General features: G+C 35.0%; 1 protein-coding gene across 9 annotated transcripts in view; it reads left to right on the top strand.

The window, feature by feature from the left end:
- The window catches only part of PTPRC (protein tyrosine phosphatase receptor type C), a 109,246-nt gene that overhangs the window by 22,064 nt on the left and 60,938 nt on the right, over positions 1 to 26,244 (top strand). The window lies entirely within an intron of this gene.

The following is a 26,244-nucleotide window of genomic DNA, read 5'->3' as shown; positions in this document are numbered from 1 at the left end:
GTTCTCAAACTAGTCTCAGGATTCCTTCTTAAACATTCCTGTACATAAACTTTTTTCTTAAACTCGATTATGGACTATTTTTCTTTAGGTAACATATTTACCATGAAAAAAAGTGAATTTCAAAATATTTATTTATTCTTGATTTAACAATAAGAATAAATTCAGTAAGTGCTAACATAAATAATATATGAAAAACAACTGCATACTATAAAGCGAAGACAAACAAAGTAGAAATAGTGGCACTGTTTTGCATTTTTATAATTCTCTTTAATGTGTATCTTAATAGAAGAAAGTTTAATTCTTGTGTCTGCTTTTATATTCTTATAGTTTCAATATCATATGCCATTTAGTTCTCAGAAACATTTATTTTCTACTAATGAGAGAATTTGAAAAAGGAAAATAGTTTCTAAGTTATGCTGTCTCACACCTTCTCCACCTTGTATCCCCAAGTCACCTCCTCTGAATACTCCTGGTTTTCAATTCCTTTTTAAATATGTGTTACCCTGAACTGGACACAGTACTCAAGGGATCTGGTACCTGGAATCAATGAATATATGTCTTTCAAAGACTGATGATTGGGAAGCTATCAAGTTCAACTGGTTGGTTATTTTTGACATATAATAATTGTACATTTTTATGTGATACAGTATTATGATTTGATACATGTATACATCATGCAATTATCAGGTATAATTAGCATATTCATCACCTCATATGTTTAGCATTTCTTTGTGATCAGAGCATTCATTAACTTGTTCTAGCTATTTTGGAATATACAATGCATTCTTGTTAGTTATAGTCACTACTGTACAAGAGGGTACAAGCACTTAGACCTCCCTTCTATCTGTAATTCTGTCCCTGTTGACCAGCCTATCCCTGCCTTTCTTTCTAGCCTCCCTACCTCTCCCTGGTCTCTGTCTGCTTTTGTGTAGTCAACTTCTTTAGATGCCACATAGAAGAGAGATTGTATGCTATATGTTTTTCCGTGCTGGTTTATTTCACTTAACATAATGTCCTCTGGGTTCATCCACGCTGTTGCAAAGGACGGGACTTCATCCTTTCACAACGTTTGTATAGTACTCCTGTAATCTGAGTCAACATAACTAGCGCTAGGCAATTTGATTCCTCCATGCTGTATTGGCTATTTTAGCAATAATACTGATATAAAAATAATTCTTAAAATAACTGGTAGTATTAATCACTTCATGTGCTAGATGTATATGTTTATATATGTTAATTTTCTCATCTATTTCATACAACTTTTATGTTATTCTCATTTTTTATATGCTTTAGCTCAGAGAAATTAGGAAATTTGAGTTTACATAAGTAACAGGAGACAAAGTCAAGATTTTATCTCAAACAACTTGATTCCAGTGTCATTTGTGAATAGGATTTTTCTGGGAACTCTGTTTATGTATGTGTTTGTATGCTTATGTTAGTATAAATATAAATATCAGTATAGTTAGAGATTTTAAGCTGAAATGTTATAACAGGACTTTCTCCATACTGATCAATTTCCTGTCTCTGCTTTTAGGACAGCATTACAGATACTGCAGATATTTTCAGCTAGTTGACAGTTACGTTTCTGTTCTTCTAACGAGTCTGCTGCTGTAACTGTCATATCCAGATGTTTTCATAGAATTATATAAATCAGGTTTTCTCCTTTGACTTTGAGGGCCTCAATTAGGCCCTCCATCAGGACCAACCACTCCCTGTAGCAGTTGAAGTAACACTGCCACATGTCCAGAGTCCATTCTATACATGCAGCAGGAAGGGCCTGAATTAGCCTGGCCCCACACCAGAGCCAGGACTACTGGCCAAGCAGAAATGGAGCACCTGTGCTCAGCTTCCCAGACCTCTGCTCCTGCTAAGTATGACACATTCCTAAGCTCGTGACCACCCCACAGATGAAAAGAAACCTTCTCCTGACACAATCGCACTCTAGGAGGACTGAACTTGTGATGACTTCTTCTGTGTAATTCTGAAATCCCTGGACCTGCGTCCTGCTGAGTGCACCTGCTCTCTCTATACCTTGCTCAATTTCATTCTTTTCAGTCCATTAACAAAGCGAAATCAAGCTGGTAGCAGTAACAATTAGAATAATAATGGTCTTTAACTTTTTATCTGTTTTAAAAAAATAGAATTCTCAGGAGCACTTTTAGCTATACAATTCCTTAATCTAATTAAATAAGCTTTCAACTTCTTGTGAAGTATAAAAGGGCACAGATGGATTTTTGGAAATCCAAAGAGACAATCCTGAGTTTGAATAATTTGAGATACCAGTGAGCTTCAGGAAATAGTGGAAGGAGACTTCAGTTAGAGGCTTGGTCTTAATGAACAAAATCCTGATGTGGATGTGAGAGGCATACAGCCTCCCCTATCCAGAGCTGGTCTGGTAGCCAAAATGCTTAATGTTGTTGTGCAAGGTCATTTTGCAGTGGTGAAGATTGAAGACTTCAATTAACTGGACTTCCCTGCATTTAAATCCCCAGATATGCCACTGACTGTGTTTCTTTGGAAAAACTGATTAATCTCTCTGTCCCTCAGTTTCACCATCCATGTGAGTGTCTGCCTCACAGATATTAACGACTAAATGATTGGCACTTGAAAAGTATTGAGTACATGTTAACAATTATTATGATCATTTTCTTTGCTAATATTCTTTTTATTCTTTTTAACCTTTACGTATGAGATTATGTTACCTCTCCACCATCAGAGTATTGGGAACACAAGCAGCAGAAATTTTTCTATATTAAAATTCACAATAAACATTTCCAATGTGTCTATAAATTATACTTTTTTTATATTCCACATGCCTTTAGGTCATTTAAAGAAAAGTATATTAAATAATTAGAATGTGTGGAAGGGCCAGGTAAATAATATTACTTTAGACAGTTTCTACAGTAGTTTTTATATATTTTTATAGGACTATATATATTTGTGTGTTTTCATTTCATGTCTATGGCCAGCTATGAGAAATAAGGAACAGAATATCTTCCCACATTTGAAAGGGAACTGTGCAATGATGGGAAATATCTCTTTGAAATGGCTGCCTGATAGGAATTCAGCCATAATTGTGCAGTGTCTTAATAGCAGTAGAAATTTTGGAGGTAGCAAGAAGAGTAAAGATGCTGTGGATGAGAAAAACTAAGTCACTACCTATCCTGAGAAGATACTGCAGTGTGAGACATGGTCCTGAAAGTTTCTGACTATCTCATCAGGGCCTGAGGCGGACTCAGCTCTGTGCTTCCTGGTAGAAAGCAGAACTGAATTTATTTCTTTGTCAACTAATGTTTTTTAATACCCATTAAAAATAGACATTTTTAAAGTAATCATGTTACTTGATGACACTAGTGGTCTTTAGTAAGAGTGAATGATTTTTGAAAGTCTGGAAAATTCTAACCCAAATATGTCAGGAACCACTTTCATCTTCATCTCAGATGTCTCCTTCAGGCAAGTGCATGAAGCTCTGGGACAGGTTGTTTGGAAAGAACACAGAATGTAACCCTGATCATTGCTGGATTGCCAGTCAAGGGCTTACTCTCCTGGTGCTCTGTCCCTGTGCTTACATTCCTCTAACATTGGAACAAGTTTTTGAGTCTTTTTTTTCTTTTTGAACTTTGAGTAACTTACATATCAACAGTGGTTTATGATAAGAGGAATAAAATGCTTATCTTTTTTCTCTTAAGGTTGATGTTGTTTGTGGGTGTAGGGGTGAGGCTATTAGAAAACTCTCAGTCTGCATTTTGGAAAACATCCTTTCAATCTGAATAGAACTGGAGACAGTACCAGGGAAGCACTTTGGGAATGTTATTCAGTTTTTTTATAGCAATTTAATAAATTCATATTTTATAGAGGAACACATTACATTATCTTAATTTTAATGGGTGTTTTTTGATATCAAAACTGGTCAAAGTCAAGAAGTCTCTATTGAGACCTTAAGGGTTAGGCACAAAAGACATGAGAACAAAGACTGATCAGGCAAGAACACTCCAGAACATTTTGCAATGGTCAACTCGTCTCCTAAGATTGTCTGAGCAGCATTCCCACCATGAGGTCATTAGAGTAATTAGAATCCTGATCAGTCCATGCAGTTAACATGTCTCAAGAAGAGATAAATTGTGAACCTAGTGCATACATCTCTCTTCTTTGGATCCTTATCATCAAAGTGTTAAGCACAACAGAAACATTTGAGTGTGTCGGGCACTACATGACAATAAATACCATAGATGGATAAGCATATTTGGTGGAGGATGGGAAATTAAATTCAGATTGGCACAGTAAGGATAAAATGATAATATGGAGAATTACGTGTGACTCTTTTCCCTGTCCTGGAAAGACAACTCAAATGTATATGCTGTTTATATTACAATATCTGTAGTTCTTCACCTATAGAAGACAGGTCTTATTCAGTCTGTTCGAATATTCAAATTTAAAGATGTAGGCAGTGTTGTGGACATCTATTTATACAAGTGTGAATAACAAAAATAACCACGTGTATGGCTGGAATAGTCTGTGTATGTGTGTTTGCATGAGTGTGTGTGTGGGTGGGTGTTGGTGTGTGTCTCATTTATGTAGGAAGGAAAGGGTAGGAATGGAGAGACTATTTTCGGTAATCATGGTGTTCCCCATATTCCTTGGGCTTCATAGATCTTTTTTAGGTTAAATGTTTTGACTGATTATTTGTAATTCAAATCTATCTTACAAAGAAAAGGAAATATAAAAGCATTTTCCAACCAAGGCTGTAATTAAAGTAAAAAATGAAATGTCTATTAATCTACTGAGTTTAAAACTGTGATGCAAAGGCAGCCTTAAAATATGCACAGGACCATAACAGAAAAGATGTGAACAGATTTCACCTTCCCTAGACATACAACTCAAGAGCAAAAATTATTCTCTGAGCAAAGTGATCTCAACACTCTTTTCAAGGTATACATCCACCATGGACATACTCTGAAAAATAGATTCATTTTCATTTGTCTTTATAAGTCAAATATAAACATGCTTGAATTCTGATGATTCCAAGATGCCTCAGAAAGGTTCCTGTAGATTGTAATGATCCTGTAGATTGCTATATCCATTATCTTTGTATTCAGCTGTCAAACAAAATAAAATGAGATACTAGTGGTTCAACTAAAGTGGAGCAACACTACCAAAGATCTAGAGGGATGAGACACATAACTGCTGCAGAGGCATAGTCATGCCATAAGGAACCCACAGCTTTTTCACATTTCTTTTCTGCCATCCCATTCTGTGGGCTTTTGCACTTATGCTTGCCATTTTGTATTTCATAAGGGTTGCCATGCATCCATAACTTTCATCTGCATTCCAAGAAAGAAGAAAGGGAAGGACACAGGAGCAAAAGATTTGTGCTTAATAACGTGGTGCCCTTTATTCATGAATAGAAACCTTCCCCAGAGATTTTTGTCTACACTTAGTGGATCAGAAATAGATCCTATGGGCACCCATTGCTATGACGGGTGAGAGGAAGGCACTAAAAACTAAAAAGCCTTCATTTTTCAATTCTACTGTAAAGTTAAACAAGGACAAATGGGGTTCTGAACAACTTTGAAATATTTATTTTGTCTGTTAGTTGCTGTAGCTCCATATAATTGCATCTATAAGAGTCCATTGTATTTGACAATGTACAAAAACCAGAAAAAAAAAAATAGTGTGTTTGATTCAAATGGGAATAATTCTTGATAAAAGAATGTTGATCTCTTTGACCATATGGATTTTGAAAGTCAAGATTTTGCCTTGGTGGTATTATTGATGGACAACAAAGAGAATTCATTCATTCATTCATTCATTCATTTGGTTATTTTAATTGTTATTTTACTTGTTAACCTCATAACACAAAGCTAGACCTTGAGAAGAGAACAGAAAAGAAAAATCATGGTTCCCACCTTGAAAACATGTCTATTTTATTTGTAGAACATGATCTGTACACAAATATACAAACCAGTGATTCACAAGGTACCACAGGAATATATTTAAAAATATTTATGAAAATTAGAATTTTCAGAGATATTTTCAGGTAGTTGATAGAATTTAAATACAAAGATCTGTATAGGTAGTAACTGTGTCACAGGCTTCCTGACAGTGCTCAGCATGAGAAGAGATGATAACAAAAAGAAATATAGGGAAGAATGAGCCCACTGGTACAGTAATTGTGTTTGCAGAGAGTAAGGGAGGAAAGGATAGAAAATCACATGGGGATCTGATGGTAGCTGCTTCTGAATGAAGAAGTGAGAGTTAAAACATACTGTCCTAACAGCTGAATATCAATTATTAAAATAGTCAGGGATGAACTTACAGAGAGAAACACCAGGTGAAGAGCAGAAATGATGAGAACCAGCCATGTGGATCTCTAGGGGAAGAACATAGCATGTACTCAAATCCAAGGTGATAGCTCAGTGTGATATTTTATGTGAACATATGCACAGTGACATGGCAGCAAAAAATAATGTCATCTCGCTTAGGATTTTGAATGCCATTTAAATGTTAGGTAGATGAATAAGAGGGAAGGGCATAGCACATGGAAAAAACGCAGGGTGTTAAAACATCCAGGATTTGGGTTTGCATACAAACCAAGTGCATTAGTGCCACCATGCTTCTTTCATATTACTACCAAGAATTGGAAGCAGTAGATAGAGAAAGTAAGGGAGACAGGAGACCTACAAAAAGACACTTGGATGTGAGAAGTCAATGCAAAATTTGTAGTAATGGTACATAGTAGTGCAAATGGGTAGTAATTCCAATGGCATGGTTTGGAAGAATACATGACTAAGGTTAGGGTGGGAAGGGTTGATAAGGAATTAGAAGGCCCTGTGTCAGAAAGGGGGATTATAAAAAGAAGAGATCTAAAGCAACAGCTACAAGGACTCCAGGAAAAATCAATGCTTTTTCAGATTAGATGAGAAGAGTACAGGAAGAAGAAGTAGAGAAGACGAGTACACTAAATGCTAGAGGAGGAGATAAACATGGGATTGCAGACATTTCAGATCCTAAAAGTGCAAAGGTAGATGTTTCAGCTTTCCTGAGTTGAGGAATCTCATTCTATGTAAAAAATGAGAGTCTTTTAGTGAATAGATACCAATTGAAGGAAAATTAAGAGAATTTTCCAGAAACCTGACATCTATCCGTGTAAGCCGCAACAAGACCACCTAAGGGTTCTGGCACATTCAACTTGAAGGTATTTTCATAGGCAAAGTAGATGACATACAACATACAGGCCAAAACATGTAAAACTGACAGTATTTAATCACTGTTAACCTATGAGAGAAACCCCTTTCTATAGACTGCCTAATGGCGGTGGTTTCAAAGGAACATAAATAATATAGTTGAAATGTACCCAAAGCTAGCACACTGGGCAAACATTATAAAGAAATGCCTAAATGGGTGCGGAGTAACCACAAAAATGAAGACATTTTATTTTCAGAGTTCAAACTATGGTAGATTTGAGAGGATGTTTGGAAATGAGTAATTTTCACTTGCTTCCAAATTCCTGCTCAAGATTCTTTATCTCTCACCAGTCATGCTGGCCCTGGTTGTCTGCCAGCCTCTTCCGGTGCTCACAGGCACCCACCTGCACCCCATGTCCTCCTTTCAGTTTTCCGCCATCCTTCCTTGCAACGCGTATTTCACTCTACCGCCCGATTCACAACATACTCATAGGACTTTTTTCAAAAAAAAAAATATAACTTTTTCTTTCAAGACACATTTTTTTTTTCATTTAGAAAGATTTCGAATTATTTTCATAGTGTCTTTTAACCTGCCCTCAATATCCCATTGCTGAATTCTATAGATATGGGAACCAAGGACCTGGGTACCCTTGATTTGCCCATTCTGTTGGAAGCAGAGGCAGGATCTATTCCAGGACCCCTGCCAGCTTCTCCAGAACCCTTTCTATCCCTCAAACAAGAGAAAAACACATTTGTGTGGTGTGTGTGTGTGTGTGTGTGTGCGCGCGCACATGTGTGTGTGCAAAGAGATATAATAGAGCAAAATTTTAAATTCAGAAAATATATTGATTGAATTACTAGCCTAACTCGTCTTTGAGCTCTAAAGTCCACTGAATGATGAATTGATTTTTTTTCTAAAGTACAGATTCTCTCCCAGTCCTCACCCTCATCATCCCATTGGTAAAGGGAATAAGTTTCAATCAGGTATTTCTTTGGCATCACCCATTGGGCCCTCATAAATACAAACTAATAACAATTTAATTTTCTGTTGTGAAGACCTAAATTTAGCAACTTCTTTTTTCATGCTAAATAAAACTCAAAACTGGTATCAGCTTCCACTTTGAAGTAAATTTTATAAGTATCTCAGGAGTTTTGACACTTTATAAGTTAGGTCATGAATGACACACCATTGGAGTAGTTTGACTGGGGTCCACATGACAGATGTGGCCTTTAAAAATACAGAATAGCAGTGTTCCTGTTCATTTTCCTTAGCTGTTTTAAGGAAAGACACTGGAAAACAAAATCTTCATAATGAAATATTTATTTAGCACAGTTATATAACCTTTTTAGGTATGAAAACTGTATTCGACTTGATAATATGAAAGCTAGCTGGCATGGGGTTTAAGAAATAGTAATAAAACAAAACACCATTGAAGAAACACATAGAAAAGTGAACACAAAATAGCTTTGGACACATTTAGTACTTAAACATAAAAGCAAAGGCTTAAATTTAAAAAAAATAATTTATAGACTTATTATATGACACACTCCAGAAATATTTACATTATGTTTTAAAATCTAGTACTTTTCTTTCAGCTACTTCTTCTGAACTACACACACACACACACACACACACACACACACACACACGCACAATCATCAAAACAGTTTTGAGAGAATTATGATGGCAGTTCAGTTAAAAAATAAACACTATCTCTCCTCTCCAAGTTGCTTTTTAATTACTGTTTTCTAGTCCTTTCTTCTGCTTCACCAACTCTTACAGATTTTTTTTTTTTCCGAGGATCACAATCTATAGTGTCTCACTTCCCATTCTCTTCTCCACTTACTACTTTCTGGTTTCTACTTCCGGCACATCCCTGAAACCACTTACATGCATATACCAATATCATCTCCCTTGAATCCCGGTTTTTAATTAACTATATACAAGCATTTACTTCACTTCATCTCTCAAAGACATTTGACATGAGAGACCATTTCCTCTTTTGAAATCCTTTCCTCTCCTGGTTTCCATAAAACATGAAACCACCTTCTCTTAGTTTTATTACTTATCTCAGTGCTTTGTCTCCTCTTTCTTTCTCCATTAGCTCCTTAATGTTGGTGTTGGTGTATATGCTATTTAAGGCCTCATCTCCTCTGCCTTCTGGGTGACATCACCTGCTGCCATTGCTTAATAGGTCTTCTGTAAGTTGAAGACTCATGTGTACACCTCTAGCTCTGCTGTCTTTTCTGCGGAAAGGACCCATTTCTCCAGCTGTGCCCTCCCATTGCTGTCCCACTGGTACCTTACACTCAGCAATACCAAAACTGAACTCAAAATCTTCCAGTAACTCACCTTGCTTTCATTCCCTATTATTAATGAATTATATCAGTTTCTACATACTTGCTCATGCTAAATATCTAGGACATACACTGAATTTCTCCTTTTCTCTTAATAGAACACATTCAGTTAGGACGTATTGATCCTATATTCCTCATCTCTCTTCACGTGTCTACTTCTATCTACTTCCCTTGCCACAACTTTAAATTGGATCACCTGCATTTTGGGCGGTTGGATTTACTTAATTACTTAAGCCCTTCCTTTTATATGACTTGAAGTTCAACTGGATCATACTGTTTCCCTGCTACCTAAAATGAGTTCCTGATTGGTCAAAGGAAATCATGGTGACTTCATTTCCTTTGGTGGGAATGTGAATTAGACCAATGAAGCATGAAAGGGGGTTTGGGGAAACTGTTCCCTCAATCTTGAAAAGAGACAAAAGGAAAATGAGATCCTTCTTCCATCTCTAATGCTTTTGTTTGTTTGTTTGTTTGTTTTGCTTTTTTGTAGTAGGACTTGAACTCAGGGACGCTTAATCACTGAGCCACATCCCAGTACTTTTTATTTTTTATTTTGAGACAGGGTTTTGCTAAGTTGCTTAGGGCCTGGCTAAGTTCCTGAGGCTGAATTTGAACTTGCAATCTTCCTTCCTCCGTCTCCCAAGCTGCTAAGATTATAGGAGGGCACCATCATGCTTGGCTCTAATGCTATTTTAAGAGAATATGATTCTTGGTCATTTTGAGACTGAGAAGGCAGTTAAACCATACCCTGTGGAAGTCAGTGCAAAAATGTGGAAGGAATCTGGGTCCTGATATTATCACTCTGCCCATGGCATTAAACTCTGTATGACTAATAATAAATTCCTCAGGATTTTAAGTGGGCATGATGGCACACACCTATAATTCCAGCAACTCTGGAGGCTGAGCCGATGGATCACAAATTCAAGGTTAGCCTCAACAACTTAATGAGACCCTAAGCAACTTAGTGAGACCCTATCTCAAATTAAAAAATTTAAAAAAAGGACTGGAAATGTGGCTTGGTGATTAAGCACCCCTGGGTTCAATACCTTGTACCAAATAAATAAATAAATAAATAAATAAATAAATAAATAAATAAATAACTGTGTAATCTGAATTTTAAAAATGCTAATTATAGATGATCGCTGCTATTTTAATAGCATTTAAAAATATTTTACAGACTGTTGATCCATCTTACATCCCTAAATTCCTTTCTGTACATCACAATTAAGTTGCTCACCCACCTAAAGTTCTGCAATAATCTGAGGATAATGGTTTAACTTCTTTCTCAGTTTGTAATAGCAAACCAGCATCACATTTTCCCCAGAAACATTTCTAGCATTACTTTTGACCTTATACATTACTTTTCAGCCTTGAGGAACAGCTTTACTTTCTAAAATATACTAGACTCTCAGTTTGGGGCCACACTGGTTTTTTCTCTGAAAGAATGGCCTTTTTACCTGCTTAACCCCCATGCAACTTTCTGAACTTAGATGTTCCCTTTTTCAGGCCCTTGTTCTCTCTGTTTCCATAGAACCCAGGGCACAATCATGCTTAGTACTTTGTAATATGGTTATAGTCTAATGATTGAAAGAGTCAACCTCAAGTCATAGTTCTGCATCAAATCCCGTCTCTACTACCCAGGAGCTGAACGATCTAGGATAAGTTATTTATTGGGCTTTTCTTCTAAAATAAGAATAATATCCTATATGATCATATATGGGAAATACAAATATTGTCTGTAACCTCAGTGCAGTGCTTGATACGTACTGAGAGGTGTGTGTATGTTAGTGATTGTGATTGACCCTGTGGGATCTACTTTCTCCATTATGCTGTGTTCAGTGTCTTACACACAATAGGCATTTAAAATTTTTTTTTTTTTTTTTTTTTTTTTTTTTTTTTTTTTGGTAAAGAGAGATGAATTTGTTTTAAACAAATGAAAAAACATGTTGGTTATTTCCACTACAGAGGCCTAGCCCCATCCTCAGTTTTTTATCCAGAAAAATGGTAAGATTCATTTTTGTCATTGTCCCTGTGATACTAAGAAAAACAATCTAAGAAAAGTAAACAAGGTGTGATGAAAGACTAAAGCATAATGTATTCTGGGAGTGAAAAAAAAAAAATGTCCCTGGAAATGCAGCAGAAAAAGACTGTTGATTTATGATTCTTGTTTCTTTAGTTTGCTGATATTTTAAAAAAGCAATTCCAAATTTAAGAATTTGAAAATGTGAAATGTTACTTTCCCCTGGAAAATAGTTTTAATTGCATGACTTGTTCCATGTGGGTGGATTATGTAAACAACTGGGGGATAAAACCCTAAAACTGGGGAATAAAAACCCTTCCTTCACTCATTGGTAGGCGTTTGTGAGTTCATTTGTACATTAAAATAAAAAAAGATTTTGAAAGAAAGTATTTTTGTTTTGTATTTTATTTCATTCAGATCTATTTTCTTAAAACAGAGACCTTTATTGTTTTGCATTTGCTTCCTCCTCCTGTGCATTGGAGCGCAGTGTCCCCTTGGCCTCAAGACCACGCCCCCTTTTAGAAGCTCCTGGCGCATTATCTCAGGTTCATCCTCTCAGTTAGGTAATGGATGCCGTACAGGCAGGAAGAGCAGTAAAAGCATTTCCAATTAGGGCATTTAAGAATTAACTCACAACTAGTGAATGGAAATTTTATAGGGCAGTTTTAAGTATTCGGTAGATAGATGGGTAAGCTTTATGATCTTTCAATCATGAAACGTTATGACTCCTTAAACACATCGGGATGTGTAACATTGTCTCTTTAGTTGAGCTAATTTTCAACATCTGCATGACTGTGTAATGAGTGGGGCTGGGAATTAAGCATATACCAGATGTGCTATCAAAGTGTCCAGTCTCAAAACCATTCAACTGAGAAATGAAAGAAAAGTTGTTTCTTTTTTCTCTGAACTATTTACAACCAGGCAATTTTTTTAAAGTTTTAATTTGGGAATAATTAATTGCAGAAAAGTTGCAAAGGTAATGCAAGGCGTCCTCATAAACTCATCACTCAGTGCCCTCTAATAACGTTTGTCAAAGGGTATGTTTGTTAACACTAAGAAATAATCATTACACAATGCTATTAACTAAGCTACAGCTTTTATTTGTATCTCATCTATTTTTTTTCTAGCAAAGCCCTTTTTCTACTGGATCATCCAATTCAGGAAACCATGTTGCCTTTATTAATCATGTCTCTTTAATCTCCTTTGATTTATAAGTTTTTCAGTCTTTCTTTGATTCTTATAACCTTGAAACTGAAGAGTCAGATGTTCTGTAGAATGTCTCTGAATTTTAGGATGTCTGTTGTATGGATTGAACTTCTATGCTCTTTCTTAAACATGGATGCTAATTGCAAATAATTTTAAGAGAATTCTGTTATCAAAACTAGTATTCTATTTAGGATGGAGTAATTTACAATATTACCACTAACAGCATATTATTTAACGTTCACAAGAACACTAAATCTATTACTAATACTTATGAAATGGAATTTATGATGTGTGGCTCAACTACATGCATTTCACGCTAAAAGCAATGCAGACGAGGAGAAATGATTGTGCTAACAACACAGCAGGGTGAAAGCCTGCCATTTGAGTGACAGTAACAAGTTTCGTAGAAGCCTTGGAAAATTTTAGACACTTCTTATTTCTAGTCACTTTATGAAAATATCAATTATATTTTTTCAACATGGAATTAATTTTGGTGGCAAAGACCTAGATTTTTAAGAAAATATAAGTTTGCTAAGAGAGGTGATTGAGTATGAAAAATATATTTTTATAGCTAGCTATCCCAAATCTTTTTCACCAAATGTTGCTCAAGTTTAACTTTGTTTCATTATTTGCATTTAGTTTTTCTTCCTTTAAAAAGCATATGCCTTTAGTAACATCCCATTAGTAATAGGAATCTATCTAATTTTAGCCTGACCTAATCCTTCTTTTAGGATTAGATTATGATAAAGAGGCAAGATAATGCCAAAAAAAAAAAAAAAAAAAAAATTGAAAACAAACCCATGAGTTCTTCTTAAGATTTCCTGTAAGAATTTGTAGCCCATAATTGATCTTTGCTTTATGTCAAGAAAAGACATGCTGTGTCAAGAACTGGATTTCCTTTTCATAGATCATACACAAAAAAATTGTATTTATAAATTAGATATGTTATTAAAGTAACATATAAAATTTGAAAACCACAGAATCCATGTGACCTGGAAGATTTCATCATTATAAAAGGAAGAGAATTATCCATTTTCTTAAGGTCCAGTTTTATCAGTCCAACTGCTGCTTTCCTGGAATGGGTCTGAAAATTCCTCTTGTTAACTGTTAATTTCATTTAAAAAGATAACTTTAGAAAACTTTGGAAGCATAATTTCAAAACAATGCCAATGACCAAAACATCATTCCTTCCTTAGAGTTTACCTCAAAATCAAGACTATGAATGTCATCTGGGATTAAAAGGGGTACATTAAAAATTGTTAAAAGAAATGGGGAAAGTAATGAATAATTTTATAGACTACTAAATGCCCACTCTCCATCTCCAAATGTTGCTGAAAGACATGTACCTGGTTTTGTGTTTTGTTTTGTTTTGTTTTGTTTTTTAAGTAATTCAATGCAGTGGAAGGATTAGTTGCATGCAGGGAGTGTTGAGGTGCTGTGAGTGCCCAGGGTGGTCCTGAACACCCAAGGCCAGGTGTAGGCAGCCTTGCTTCAGAGGCTTTAGCCTGCTGCTTACTGTTCCAGCCTAGATCAACATGAGTGTAAAGTGTCCTTTTGACACGTGGGAATACTTCGGCCCATCAACAGGAATAAAAAAACTGAATGTGAATCTGGAAAGAAGCCATCTCTTTTTCCATCAAACTTGTGAAAAACATTTTTTTTTAATATATACAATTGTCAAACTTAAGAAACAGATGGTAGATCTGTGTCAGTCAGTGAGGAGAGGATGGTTCGGAGGAAATTTTCTGAATGATTGTCAGGAAACTGGATCCCCGTAACTGCCTGTTATTAGCATCATTTTTGAGCCACTTTGCAAAGGGAGGGCTGGGATTCAGAACCCACGGGAGGCAGCTGTTCCCACTGCATGCAGATAGAACCTCATGTGACTGGTCACCAAAAAAACATGTGTTGTGGAGACTTGATATCTTCATTCTTATTCAAAAGTCTTGCTTTTGATAATGTTACTTTAAAGCCCTCCGACGAATGAAGGAAAATGTGAAAGAAATGTGATAAAATACAGCATTGAACATGGAATATACATTCAAGCTATGGGGCCTTCTACAAATCATCATCTGAGATCATTACTCAAATGCTTTTTTTTTTTACTCAGCATGAGTGGCATAATCACAGTAGAATTATGGAGAAATCAGAATTCAAGATAGCAGGCACATTTAGATGCCTATAAAATTCAACATTAGTAGGAAAATGAAATTTAGCATGACAATTAAAAGAATGAACTATAATAAACATTTACTCAATGCTACCTGTGGATCTTCTACCCATTTGCATAGCCTTTGCAAGTATCCCTTTAGATAATCCTCATACTAACTCATACCTGTACTAGTTATTATGATTCTTGCTCTACAGTAAAAACTCACAATGATATTTATTTTATGTCATTTTAAATTGACACAATAATCAAATTTATTTATCAAATCAAATACAAATTATGGGCCATGATAGGATGATTTAATAAATGTATGCAATTTATAAGGATCAAATCAGGATAATTAGCATGTCCATCACCTCCAACATTTAAAATTCTCTCAGCTAGCTATTCTGTAACATACATTATTATAAATTACAGTAACCCTACTGTATCATAGAACACCAGAACTTATTCCTTATATTTAACTGTAGCTCTGTCCTCTCCCTCTCCCTTCTGTCCTTTCCCCACCGTGGCCTCTGATAACCCCTGTTCTACACTGTGCTTCCTATGTCTCAACTTTTTATATTCCACATGTGAGTGACTTCCTGCAGTAGCCACCTATCTTTGTCTGGCTCATTTCACTTAATAAAATGTCCTCCGGCTTCATCTATGTTGCCACAAATAACAGAATTTCATCTTTCTGTGGCCGAATAGTATTTCCTTGTGTGTATGTACCACCTTTTCTCTACCTGTTCATCTGTCGATAGCTATGTAGGCTGGTTCCATATCTTGGCTACTGTGAATAGTGCTGCAGTGTACACAGGAGTGCAGATGGCTCTTTCTGAGTGATTTCATTTTTGATGTTTATGTACCCAGTAGTGAGATTGCTGGGTATTCAACCTACACAAAGTCTTAGTTGGTTGAGCTGGGATTCAAAACCAGGTCAGTTAAGTATGATATAAAGTTCAGTTCTTCTTTCACCACAGTATTTATATTTGGGGCTACAGTTTTGCATTTTGTTCTTTGTTGCATGAACACCAATATAGATAATGTATGAAAATTCAAAAGCACATGAAAATGCCAAGAGGAAATGGAAGACATCTTATGAAATGAGAACTTACACATGCCATTTCTTACAATGAGTTTCAAAATTTTATTGCTCAAATTTTTCATGCTATGGGATTCTAGGCACAAATTATATTAAGATTAAAATTTTTAAAAAATTGTTTTTCCCACAAACTAACCACTGTGTAAGACACAAAGGATGCTGATTTTTATCAGTGCCTTTAAGAGGCACAAATCGAGTTAGCAAGTCAAATATGGAAAGGCAATATAATGGTGGGAATAAGAGAATAGTAATTACTAGCATTTGTTGAATTCTTCAACAAGTTGCTAAGGATTTATTTAAGAGGCAGAACAGCCTTTTAAGTAGATATTATAATCTTCACTTAACTATAACCGGAGCTGATGTAAGGTTAATAGTAAAAAGTTTACATTCTCCTACTAAAACTTTTTAACAGTAAACAAACATATCCATGTATTTAAAAGCAGATGGATGAGGAGTGTCTAGCAGGCATGGGGAAGGGAGGGAGGAAGTTGTCAGCTTATAAACAAGAGTACAAAGGTGACTGAATGGGACATGATAAAGCACCTAGAGTAGGCAAAGGCAGTGGAAAGGAAAAGGAAGTTACAGCTTCCAGATATTAGGTATTCAAGAACTCTGTGTCCAAGGGCAGGACAAGGTTTGGAAATGAATGCTCAGAATTCTCTGCTCCCGGGAGGCAGCAGAAGTATAAAGGCTTTGGAATCTGACTGACACGGAATTGAGGTTTTGCTCTGTTACTTACTTGGTGTTTGAAGAAATTTACTTGAAAGGTCTGTCTTCCTTTCACCACTTATAAAACAAAAGTAGTAATATTTATCACATAGGGATATTATGAGGATTATGTAAAATAATGTATTGTAGGTATCCAGTACATCTTCCTTTTTATTTTCACTCAACATAGAAAAAAGCTTTTCTGATGTAGCCAGCACTGCCCCAGTATGTTTTTCCAAAGAAGTTAAATGAAAAGATCCTCATGATACTTTCTAAAACTTATTTATGAATGTTAATAGATTATTTTAATATTTTCTATATCATGAAATACTGATTTAGTCAAAACATAAGACAATTGGTAGACATACTCAGCATGGAAAGTCGTTACCAACCAGGGCAAAAGGGTATTATCAGTCAATGTGGCATGGCAGAGAAAGGTCCCTATACATGTTTGTTTTTTTGGGGGTATTATCTTTCATTAGACTGTCCAATCCCATATTAAGGAAGTTGCTTAATCAGTATAGCTCAGTAATTTGCTTGCAAAGGGCTCAATGTGATATTTTTTTACCAGTAAAGTAATATTTCATATATGATGTTAGAGAACTCAACACAAATATGAAAAATCCTTGCCTTGATTATGTCTGATCATTTCATAATTGTGAGGTAAAAAGAATATGAATTCAACTCACAATTGAACACAGGCATCTTGCTTTTTTCTTTATAACCTATTTTTCTCCAAGATTCATTATGCAACTAACTAGTAAAATCTGATTGCTGGCCAAAGAAAGGGTGATTATTTATTTTTTATATTGTTGAAGATAAAATAGGGTTTAACATTGTTTCTCATTAACATATAATGTGTGAGTGCTTTTCAAAATGGAGTGCTCCTGAAATACACCAAATCACAATAAAAATTAACCTTGTTTTTGAAATACATTTTCATTAAAGCAAAACCAAATCGACCTGAAATTCAGTATTATGTAGCAGTTAAATGTATAACCAGACAGTTTCTACACAAACTAGAGAAGTTGTGGTTTTTACCCTGAGATAGGGCTGATTATGCTAGTGCTATGGCAACCAGTTGCACCATTTGGAAGCGCTTGTGCGCTTAACCGCATGAGCTGCGCCTCTTCCTTTCCTATAAAGACTTAGAATAAGAAAAACAGAAGTTCGCGAGGAGGAGAAACCACAAGGGCAGTAAAGACACTGCTGTGAGCTTTTAGCTGTGCAAACAGCAGTCTGTGAGAACAACACACTGAAAACCTCTTCTCTTTCAAAGTGTAGCTTTTCCCATTATGCCCTGCGTCTTTAATGATTTTGAAAGTAACCCAAGTGTTGCTTGCTGTTCAGCGTTGGTGTGAAGGGGAAATGAGAAGAAATTAGTGGTGCATTTATCAGCCTTTGCTGGATTATCCTCAGCTTTGAGGGGCTGAGGGACTGCAAATGGTGCAGGTTTGGTGGATGTTTGATCAATTCTATGGGTGATATGGAGACTGGTTTGTTAGGGGCTCTCTCCATAACCTAGTACTATTTTCTGTTTATTTTTTATTGTCTTTATTTCATTTACATGCACACAAATTTATTTGAATCTGCCTCCTGGTTGATGGAAAGGCATTTTTTTGTGCTGTTGTGAGCAGCCTTAAACAGAACTAGATGAGATGTGTGTCTCTCCACCTTCCTCACTGGTTCACCCCCTCACCCTGTTCCTGAGAAGTTACAGATTTCATCAGCAGAGATTTTTGTTGTCATTTTTGCTTGTTTTACTTTAAAGCATGGGTGTGTGGTAAGAGTAACACATTTTCAAGCCTGTTTTACTGCTTTTCCTTCCTGGATGATTTGGGTAAAAACACCCAGGACACACAAGTTCATGTGATTGTGTTATTTTGTCACAGGCAGGCCTGTTCCCTTGTTCTTCCCCTTTTTTTCTAAGTAAAAAGAATCTCCCTCTTCAACAGTCATCATCCTGAAGTTTGTGCTTTTTAACAATAAGTTTTAATGTGTGATAGTTTGAATGATGGTTCATATATGGTATTTTACTTATTGTTGAGTCCCTCGTAACTATTTGGCACAAGTACTGAATTTAGCCCAGAGTCTTTTCCCCTATAACACAGTGCTATTGAACATGCATGGAATCAGATACGCATTGAAGTTTAAACTTAGTTTCCTATGAGTTCTTTAGCTTTGCTCATATTTATTTATGTTCTTGACCCTTCATCTATAAAAAACCAAATAATGCTATTGACTCTGTAGGAGTCCTATAATAATTAGATAAAATAAGATGCAATGTTATTTAGCATGGTGCCATCCATCTGGTAGCTGCTTATTAAACAATGACTATTATTAATAGTACTAAAGACACTGATCAAACAATTTCACCACTTGTGCAAAGGCCCTTTGGTGGTCATTTCTTTGTAAGCTTAACCTATTCTAGAGGAAGTGAGGAGCCACAAAACTAAGAGACTAGCATAATTAATGGATGTTGCTATCTGAAGTGCAATATATGAATAAAATATGTATATCCTTGGATTTAGAGAAATGAGAACAAGAGATTTTTATAAGAATAATAAAGATAATATGGAAATTAAAGTATTCTGGGAACTGTTTTAAGAAGAGCATATGGGTTTTTTTTAAAAAAGAGTATATGATTAAGGAGATATCTTTACCAGTTGTTCTTAACCCTTGTTCCCCATTGTAATCATTAAAGTTTAAGAAAAAAACAACATGCTTTGCTTCACACCATGAATCTACTAAATCAGAATTTCCAGAGGTGGAGCCTAGGAATCTGTACTTTCAATTTAATGCATAACCAGGACTGATGCATACAAGATTGATATTTTGCTTTAATCAGGATTACAATATTGACAGAGTAACACACACACACACACACACACACACACACACACACACAATACATAACTGATACGAATGAGAATTTCATAAGCCGTGTTTCAAAGAACACTGAAATTCCATGGTACATGTTCTGAGTATGTGCTTGTGGCAAAAACTCTTGGGAGATCCTGGGTTAAAGAAAACTACATAAACTTACCTATGCCTTTAATATGCTAATGCGACTTATAAATCTTTCCAAAGGGCATGTAAAATTATTTTTTAAAGCATTTGACTTTTAAAGACAGTGAATCTAAATCATAGACCTGTTTCCCCATTAGCACACAGGAAGTAATATTCTATATTACCCATGAATTATAGATAAAAATATTGTAAGATAGAAAAAAGGGAACAACTTTTTCATACCTGGTCATCTAGTTTTTATTAATTTTTTTTCATCATTTTCTTAATTAATCAACATGTCTAAAATTGATAACATGGTGTTTTAAGCCAAATAAAAGATCTGTAAGTGCATGAGTAGCGTTCTAGGTTAAAGTGTGTACATATTCATGTTGACTCACAAATGAAAAATAATATTTATGATATTGTGCACAACAATTCTTTGTGAGAGAGATGGACATGATTGCTATATTTAAAAATAATAAATTATTTGATTTTGTTTTACCCCAACGACCTAAATATTAGTCTTCTCTATCTCTGTCTTACATATTTTTCTTTAATATTTGTATTTTCATTTAAAAAGTGTTTGAACATTTAGACAATACTTCGAGCCCTAGAGTAAAGAAAAGCTATTTTCTGTCACTGCATTTCCCCTATTGATTCCTGCATTCTAGAAACAAACACAAACACTTTATGATATTGTACCGTTTGTAAATGGTGATTTTTTTTGTACTGTTTTGTGTTTTAAGATTTTAGCCAGTGTCCATTTGACCTTGATGTTGAAATGCTGATCTTATAAACTCTTGTTCTTTGTTCATGGACACAATGTCATCTCATTTCTGAGATTATTAATTATAGTTCGTTTTATAATTGTTCTTTGCCTTGTCTGTTTCTACCAAGTTCCACCTGTGTTTATTTTGATTCTTGTGGGAGGCTTTGGTCTAGTGTTTCTTGGATGTCTATTTGTATTTACGAGTAAGGTCTGAAAAATATTTTTAAATTCTCTGGGCCTTGATGAAGCTTATGAATTCATTAGCCTTAACACTATTGAATGAAATCAGAAAAGCATAAGCTCTCTCAATCTTAGTTTCCTTATCTACCAGATGAATGCATGTCAATACATACCATTAGAATCTTGTGTTTCCACATGAGTAGAAGTCTGAATTATTATCTGGCAGTAGACAGCAGCTATTTTACACAAAGGAGTCCAAACATAATAATAACTACTGTTTTAACATTTAGTCTGCCTACAGAATAAGAAAATTACTGTTAATTGAACACTACTTCAAATCTAATACTTCCTCTGTATGACTGCGAACAATTTGCTAAAGTCCTTTAATTATCAGTTTAATTCCCTATAAAATGGGTAAAATAATTTCTGGGATGGCTTACCTGAATCATTAAATTAAAAATACACATACATGCACACACACAGAAAGAGGTGTACATGGTGTCTGATATATAAAAACATTTCAGTGAGCTGTTTCTATCATTATTTTCTGACAAGATAATGGATGAAGGAAAGGCTACTTCCTCTGAAATCTTGATAATAGCTTGTTTGTCATGTGCACAGAGTTCTTGTTCTATTAATACTTATTAATGTGAAACTGTTTGTTGGATTTATTATCTGTGGATCATATGCCAGGTTTATGGAGTAAGTAAAAGTAGAATCCTTTAATTTTTTTGTATACCTTATTATTGTCATGCCATACAGAGAATGGAAAGCTGTGCCTATCAGTTCTAGCTGACCCTTATTTTTTTCTTTATTTTTTTCCACTTCGCATGGCCCTTATGCTTATGGAAGTCAGGGATTCGTTCTACACCTTCAGGACACGCCTCCATTCCTTTTAGGTCAATACTTAGAATAAGCATTTATTTCATCTATTCTGTATTATCCTTCTGTCCTCATGCTTCTCTTCGATTTGCCAACTAGACAGGCTTAAATCCCCTTGGAAATGGCATTCCATTTATTTCATTTATTTATTTTTGGAAGCAAGGTAGCAGGGGTAGTATTTAAAGACCAGGTATGTCTTTTGAATGCCATTCCACTCAAATTGATTCCTGGTTCTTGCTGAAATCTCTGATCTGGGACTTAAGGGTGTGACTTCAAGGCAACTTTGATTTGCAATCACATAAACATTTTGAGTTGTAAAGGAAACATATTGGGAAAGGTAAATTCAGTAACAATACATGTGTTAGAATAACACTGCTTTGAAGATCAAGTGTTCTGTTATCTACATTTTCATCTGTTTAATGTATCCAGTCAATTCCATTGGTGATTCACAACAGGATTATAATGGGGAAAAAGAGATCTGGGTTAGATGATTTACAGATTTTTGGTGCTATGGTGCCACCTACTGCAATATTACTAAATATTGCTTGCCCTAGGTAATGAAGACACAGGGCACTTGTATGAAAAAAAAGTGTAGAACATTGTGTCCCCAGAAGGTTAAAGTCAAAGTCTTTCTGTAATTAATAGAAACACTGAGAATATTACTGTGCTTTATTTTATTATATTTATTTGATGCATTTATAGAATTCAAAGGAAAACTCCATGCAGTTCATTCTTTTAGAAAAACTGATGCTTTCTCTTTATTGTTACACACCTGGACATATGTTCACTTAATATTATTTTATGTACTTGTCTTTACCTATTCTCCACCTTTTCACAGTATTTGCTCATACATAAAGTTTGCATACATCATAATCCTATTTTATTAAAATAACATAGTATTTGATATGTATTTATCATGCACTGGTTGTTAAGTACTTTATGCAAAGATTCTGTTTTACCAGATCTATTTGACTTCAGTAACAGTAGATTGTTACTTTAAGTATTTCAGGAGCTAGGTATAGAGGGCATAGGGCTGTACACATATGTCAAACAACTGAGATAACTACATTAGCTAATTTGCTTTGCATTGCCCAACCAGAGTAATCTGTCACCCTATACTGCAGCTAAATGGATAGTTCGTGAAATAATTAAATATCTCACACAACCAATCTTTTTAGGTCTTTTTGTTTAATAATGAGGATTCATCCTAGGTGCTTCTACCTATGATTTCAGCAATCTTCTGATGAGGTCTGCACACATGAAATGAAACACAGTCATTGCTATGGAACTTAGGAAGAATTTCAAAATGTGATAGGGGCATTGAAGGATTTGACATATAGTTTCCTCTAAGTATCTAAGCAATGTCACTTACCCTCTACTTCATTTCATATGCAGAGACCATCTCCACAGAAGTATTTGTTAGTGCACTGATTGCCTTTATGTAAGTTAAGAGACGATTTGGGGGAGGACTGCCCCTAGATATTAGGGATTTTAACCAGGCTATTCATGTCGGTCACCTTTGTGTTCCCATTTGGAGATTTGTAAATTTTTGTGATTTAAAAAAATAATTTAAAAGACTCTAAATTTAGGTGTTCAAATGGATATGGACTGTGGACATTAATGTCTTATTTCAAGTTGCACTGCTGACACAGATGCAAAGTGCTTTGGTTTGAATTTTGGAGTGATTTTTGAATTTTTAAAAAAAATTTGGAGTGATTATGAGATTTTTTTGAGCAGTTAAAAATTTTCATGTCATTAATCGTGTTAAATAAAAGTCATTAATACTGAAAATATACTTGCAGGGATTTTGTGACCATAAGAACAAATAATTTTGGTTTTATGTTGAATCTAAACCAGTAATGCTGAAGTCTTGGAATTTTCTTTCAAAAAAAGAAAGGGTGTATGTGTGTGTGTGTGTGTGTGTGTGTGTGTGTGTGTAGGTGCAAGCTTGACACATCATATAAATAAAATTTAAGAAAAGCATAAACTACAGTATTTTAACATAGCCACTTGATGGAGGAATTTAAAATTTCTTTTGGAGATAAATGTCTATTCGTGTAAACGTACGTTCAATCTGAGAAACCTTTATGGAAAGTATGTATGAACAAAGACATGAAAACATGACAGAACTTTAGAAATTATGTTGTTTTCTGGGGATGTTAACTTTTTTTTTCTTTTTTTTTGGGTGCTGGGGATCAAACCCAGGGCCTTGTGCTTACAAGGCAAGCACTTTATCGACTGAGCTATCTCCCCAGCCCCCCCCCCCCTTTTTTTTAAGTTTTTTTTTTTTTGCACAAAAGTTTAAAGGATTTGGGGAGATACTGAGTGTGGAACCACAATTATACCAGAAATACATGTAATTCTATTCCCAAGCTTCAGAACTTTTGCACAGCTAAACAAGAGGCCTATGGATTATAATGTTTAATATTTGTGTTTTTCACTGAAGTTTTGTTGCCTTTCTGGTCATGACAATATCCTATAATAAATGAATTTGATAGACCTCTAAATTTTCCCTAATCTTTTTCTGTAACATGTTTAGAGCATTCATTCAGCAAATTATGGTTTAATCTGAATATCCACTTCTAGGGTCCAGGTTAGTTTTGCATTTTTAATATTACTGGTAATGTACTCTGAAGGAAAATCCTGATTGAAAGGCTTTTTTAAATTAACTTATGAACAATTAATAAACACATTCTCTGTGGAACGTAAGACAGTGTTAAAAGATTTTCCTTGCTATGAAATCCAGATGAAGAAGAAAGGCTGTGAGGACAGATTGATAAGGGAGGAGGGAGACCTGAGGGTGAGGATGTGGCCTGCAGAGTTGGACAGGCTCAGGCTCAAGCCTGGGCTAGTGTGCACCAGCCCTGCAAAGACACTTGAGTTTTCCGAGTTTCATAGGGTTTTTGCAATGCTTAAGATAAAAAAAAAAAAAAAAAAAAGTAAAAATAAAAATTAAAAACAAACAAACAAACAAAGAGGTTAGTATAGTATAGGGCCTAGTACCTATTAATTACTCAGTTACTACTAACAACTAATAATAATATCATGATACCATTTCTGGATTGTTCTTTAAAAAAGATAAATCTCTATTTCAGTAATTTACTTCATCCTCCATTTCTGAACTTTGATTAAAATACTACACACTACATAGTTCCTTTTAAAATGCATTGCATTTGAACCACTTGGAATTAAATCATTTTTCTAAGACATTTAACACAGACATTTAAGACACTTAACACAGACTTAACAGTCTACTACTTGGAAACAGTCTTGGTCTACTTGGTCAAGTCTACTACTTGGAAACATTTCTAGCATATAAACTCTAATATTGAAAAGTTTTTTCATTTTTAAAAAAGTAACTTTGCGTATTGTCCCAGAATTTCTTTTCTCACTTTCATAGTGAACATGATGGTTTATATTTTCTTTTTATAAAATACTCTTATCTTTACGCTACATATTTCAGTGAGAGCAAGCTAACAGATCAGATCACCAAAGTCTAGTGATCTGTAAAATAAGTGGTGGAGCTGGGGCATGTAACACTGATTCCTCTTTCCTGTGTTGCCAGATTTACTATCTGATTTCTTCTCTATATTCATTGATCTGATGGCTTGCATTGTTCTCAGGAAAAACTAAATCTCCTTATCAGATCCTCTAAAGCTTGCTCCTCACCTTTTCTCCCAAAACTGTTATAGTCAGATCTGTTTGATTTATCCCCTGAATTTACTCATGTCCAAGATCATTCAACAATTAACTTGTTCACCACTTACTATCTGGAAACTCTAGCTACAGTTGCTGCTCTTCCTCTTACAATTCTTGCTAATTTCCCACAGAAGGAATTTTAGTCATTAGCCTGAATCAGGTTCATCCATGAATTAAATGTCTTTGTAGGTTGCTGGACGTTACATCTTATGGAGTATAAACTCTTCTAGGACAAGGACAACACCTTTGTCATGTTCAACCCTTAACATCTGATAGCATGCCAGCAAAACAATGAATATTTCTTGAACCCTACTGAACCAAATTAACTCATTTCAGGTTTCAAGGAGTTACATGTTTATATTAAGAAGGAACATATAAAAATAATTTTAGAATTTTAAAAGCTCATCTATTTCTCAGATAAAGAGAAGTGTATTATCTGAAATGTATTCAGACACTCAAAGCAACTTGGATGTTATAAATGTGGTGATACGCTGTATTCTTTACCAAAACCATGAGGGATATTTTTCTATTAGTTTACTACATGAGAGTTATTAGTTACTGATATACTAATATTCTATTTTTTTCTTGTTACTTCTTTTGCAAACCAATAGAATTCTAAGAAATTAAGAAGAAAAAAATATGAAGGAGAGGAGAGGAATGGTGGTTAAAATAAAAATAAAAATAACAATAATTTATATGGAATAGAATGATAAAAGATCACTAAACAAGAAGAGGGAAAAATTTACCAATATAAAATAATAAAGTCATACACCACATAACAATGTTTTGGTCCACAATGAACCACACATACAACAGTGATCCCAAGATTCTATCACCTAGTGATGCTATCATGATATTAAATTGTGAAAGTACACTCCATGGTGCTTCACAAAGATGAATCACCTAATGATGCATCTCTTAAAGCATGTGCCCATTGCTAAGCAATGCATGCCTGTACTTCAGAATGAATGA

The sequence above is a fragment of the Sciurus vulgaris genome (assembly GCF_902686455.1).
Source record: "Sciurus vulgaris genome assembly, chromosome: 12".
NCBI classification, from domain to species: domain Eukaryota; kingdom Metazoa; phylum Chordata; class Mammalia; order Rodentia; family Sciuridae; genus Sciurus; species Sciurus vulgaris.
This window is presented reverse-complemented; position numbering and strand designations above follow the sequence as displayed.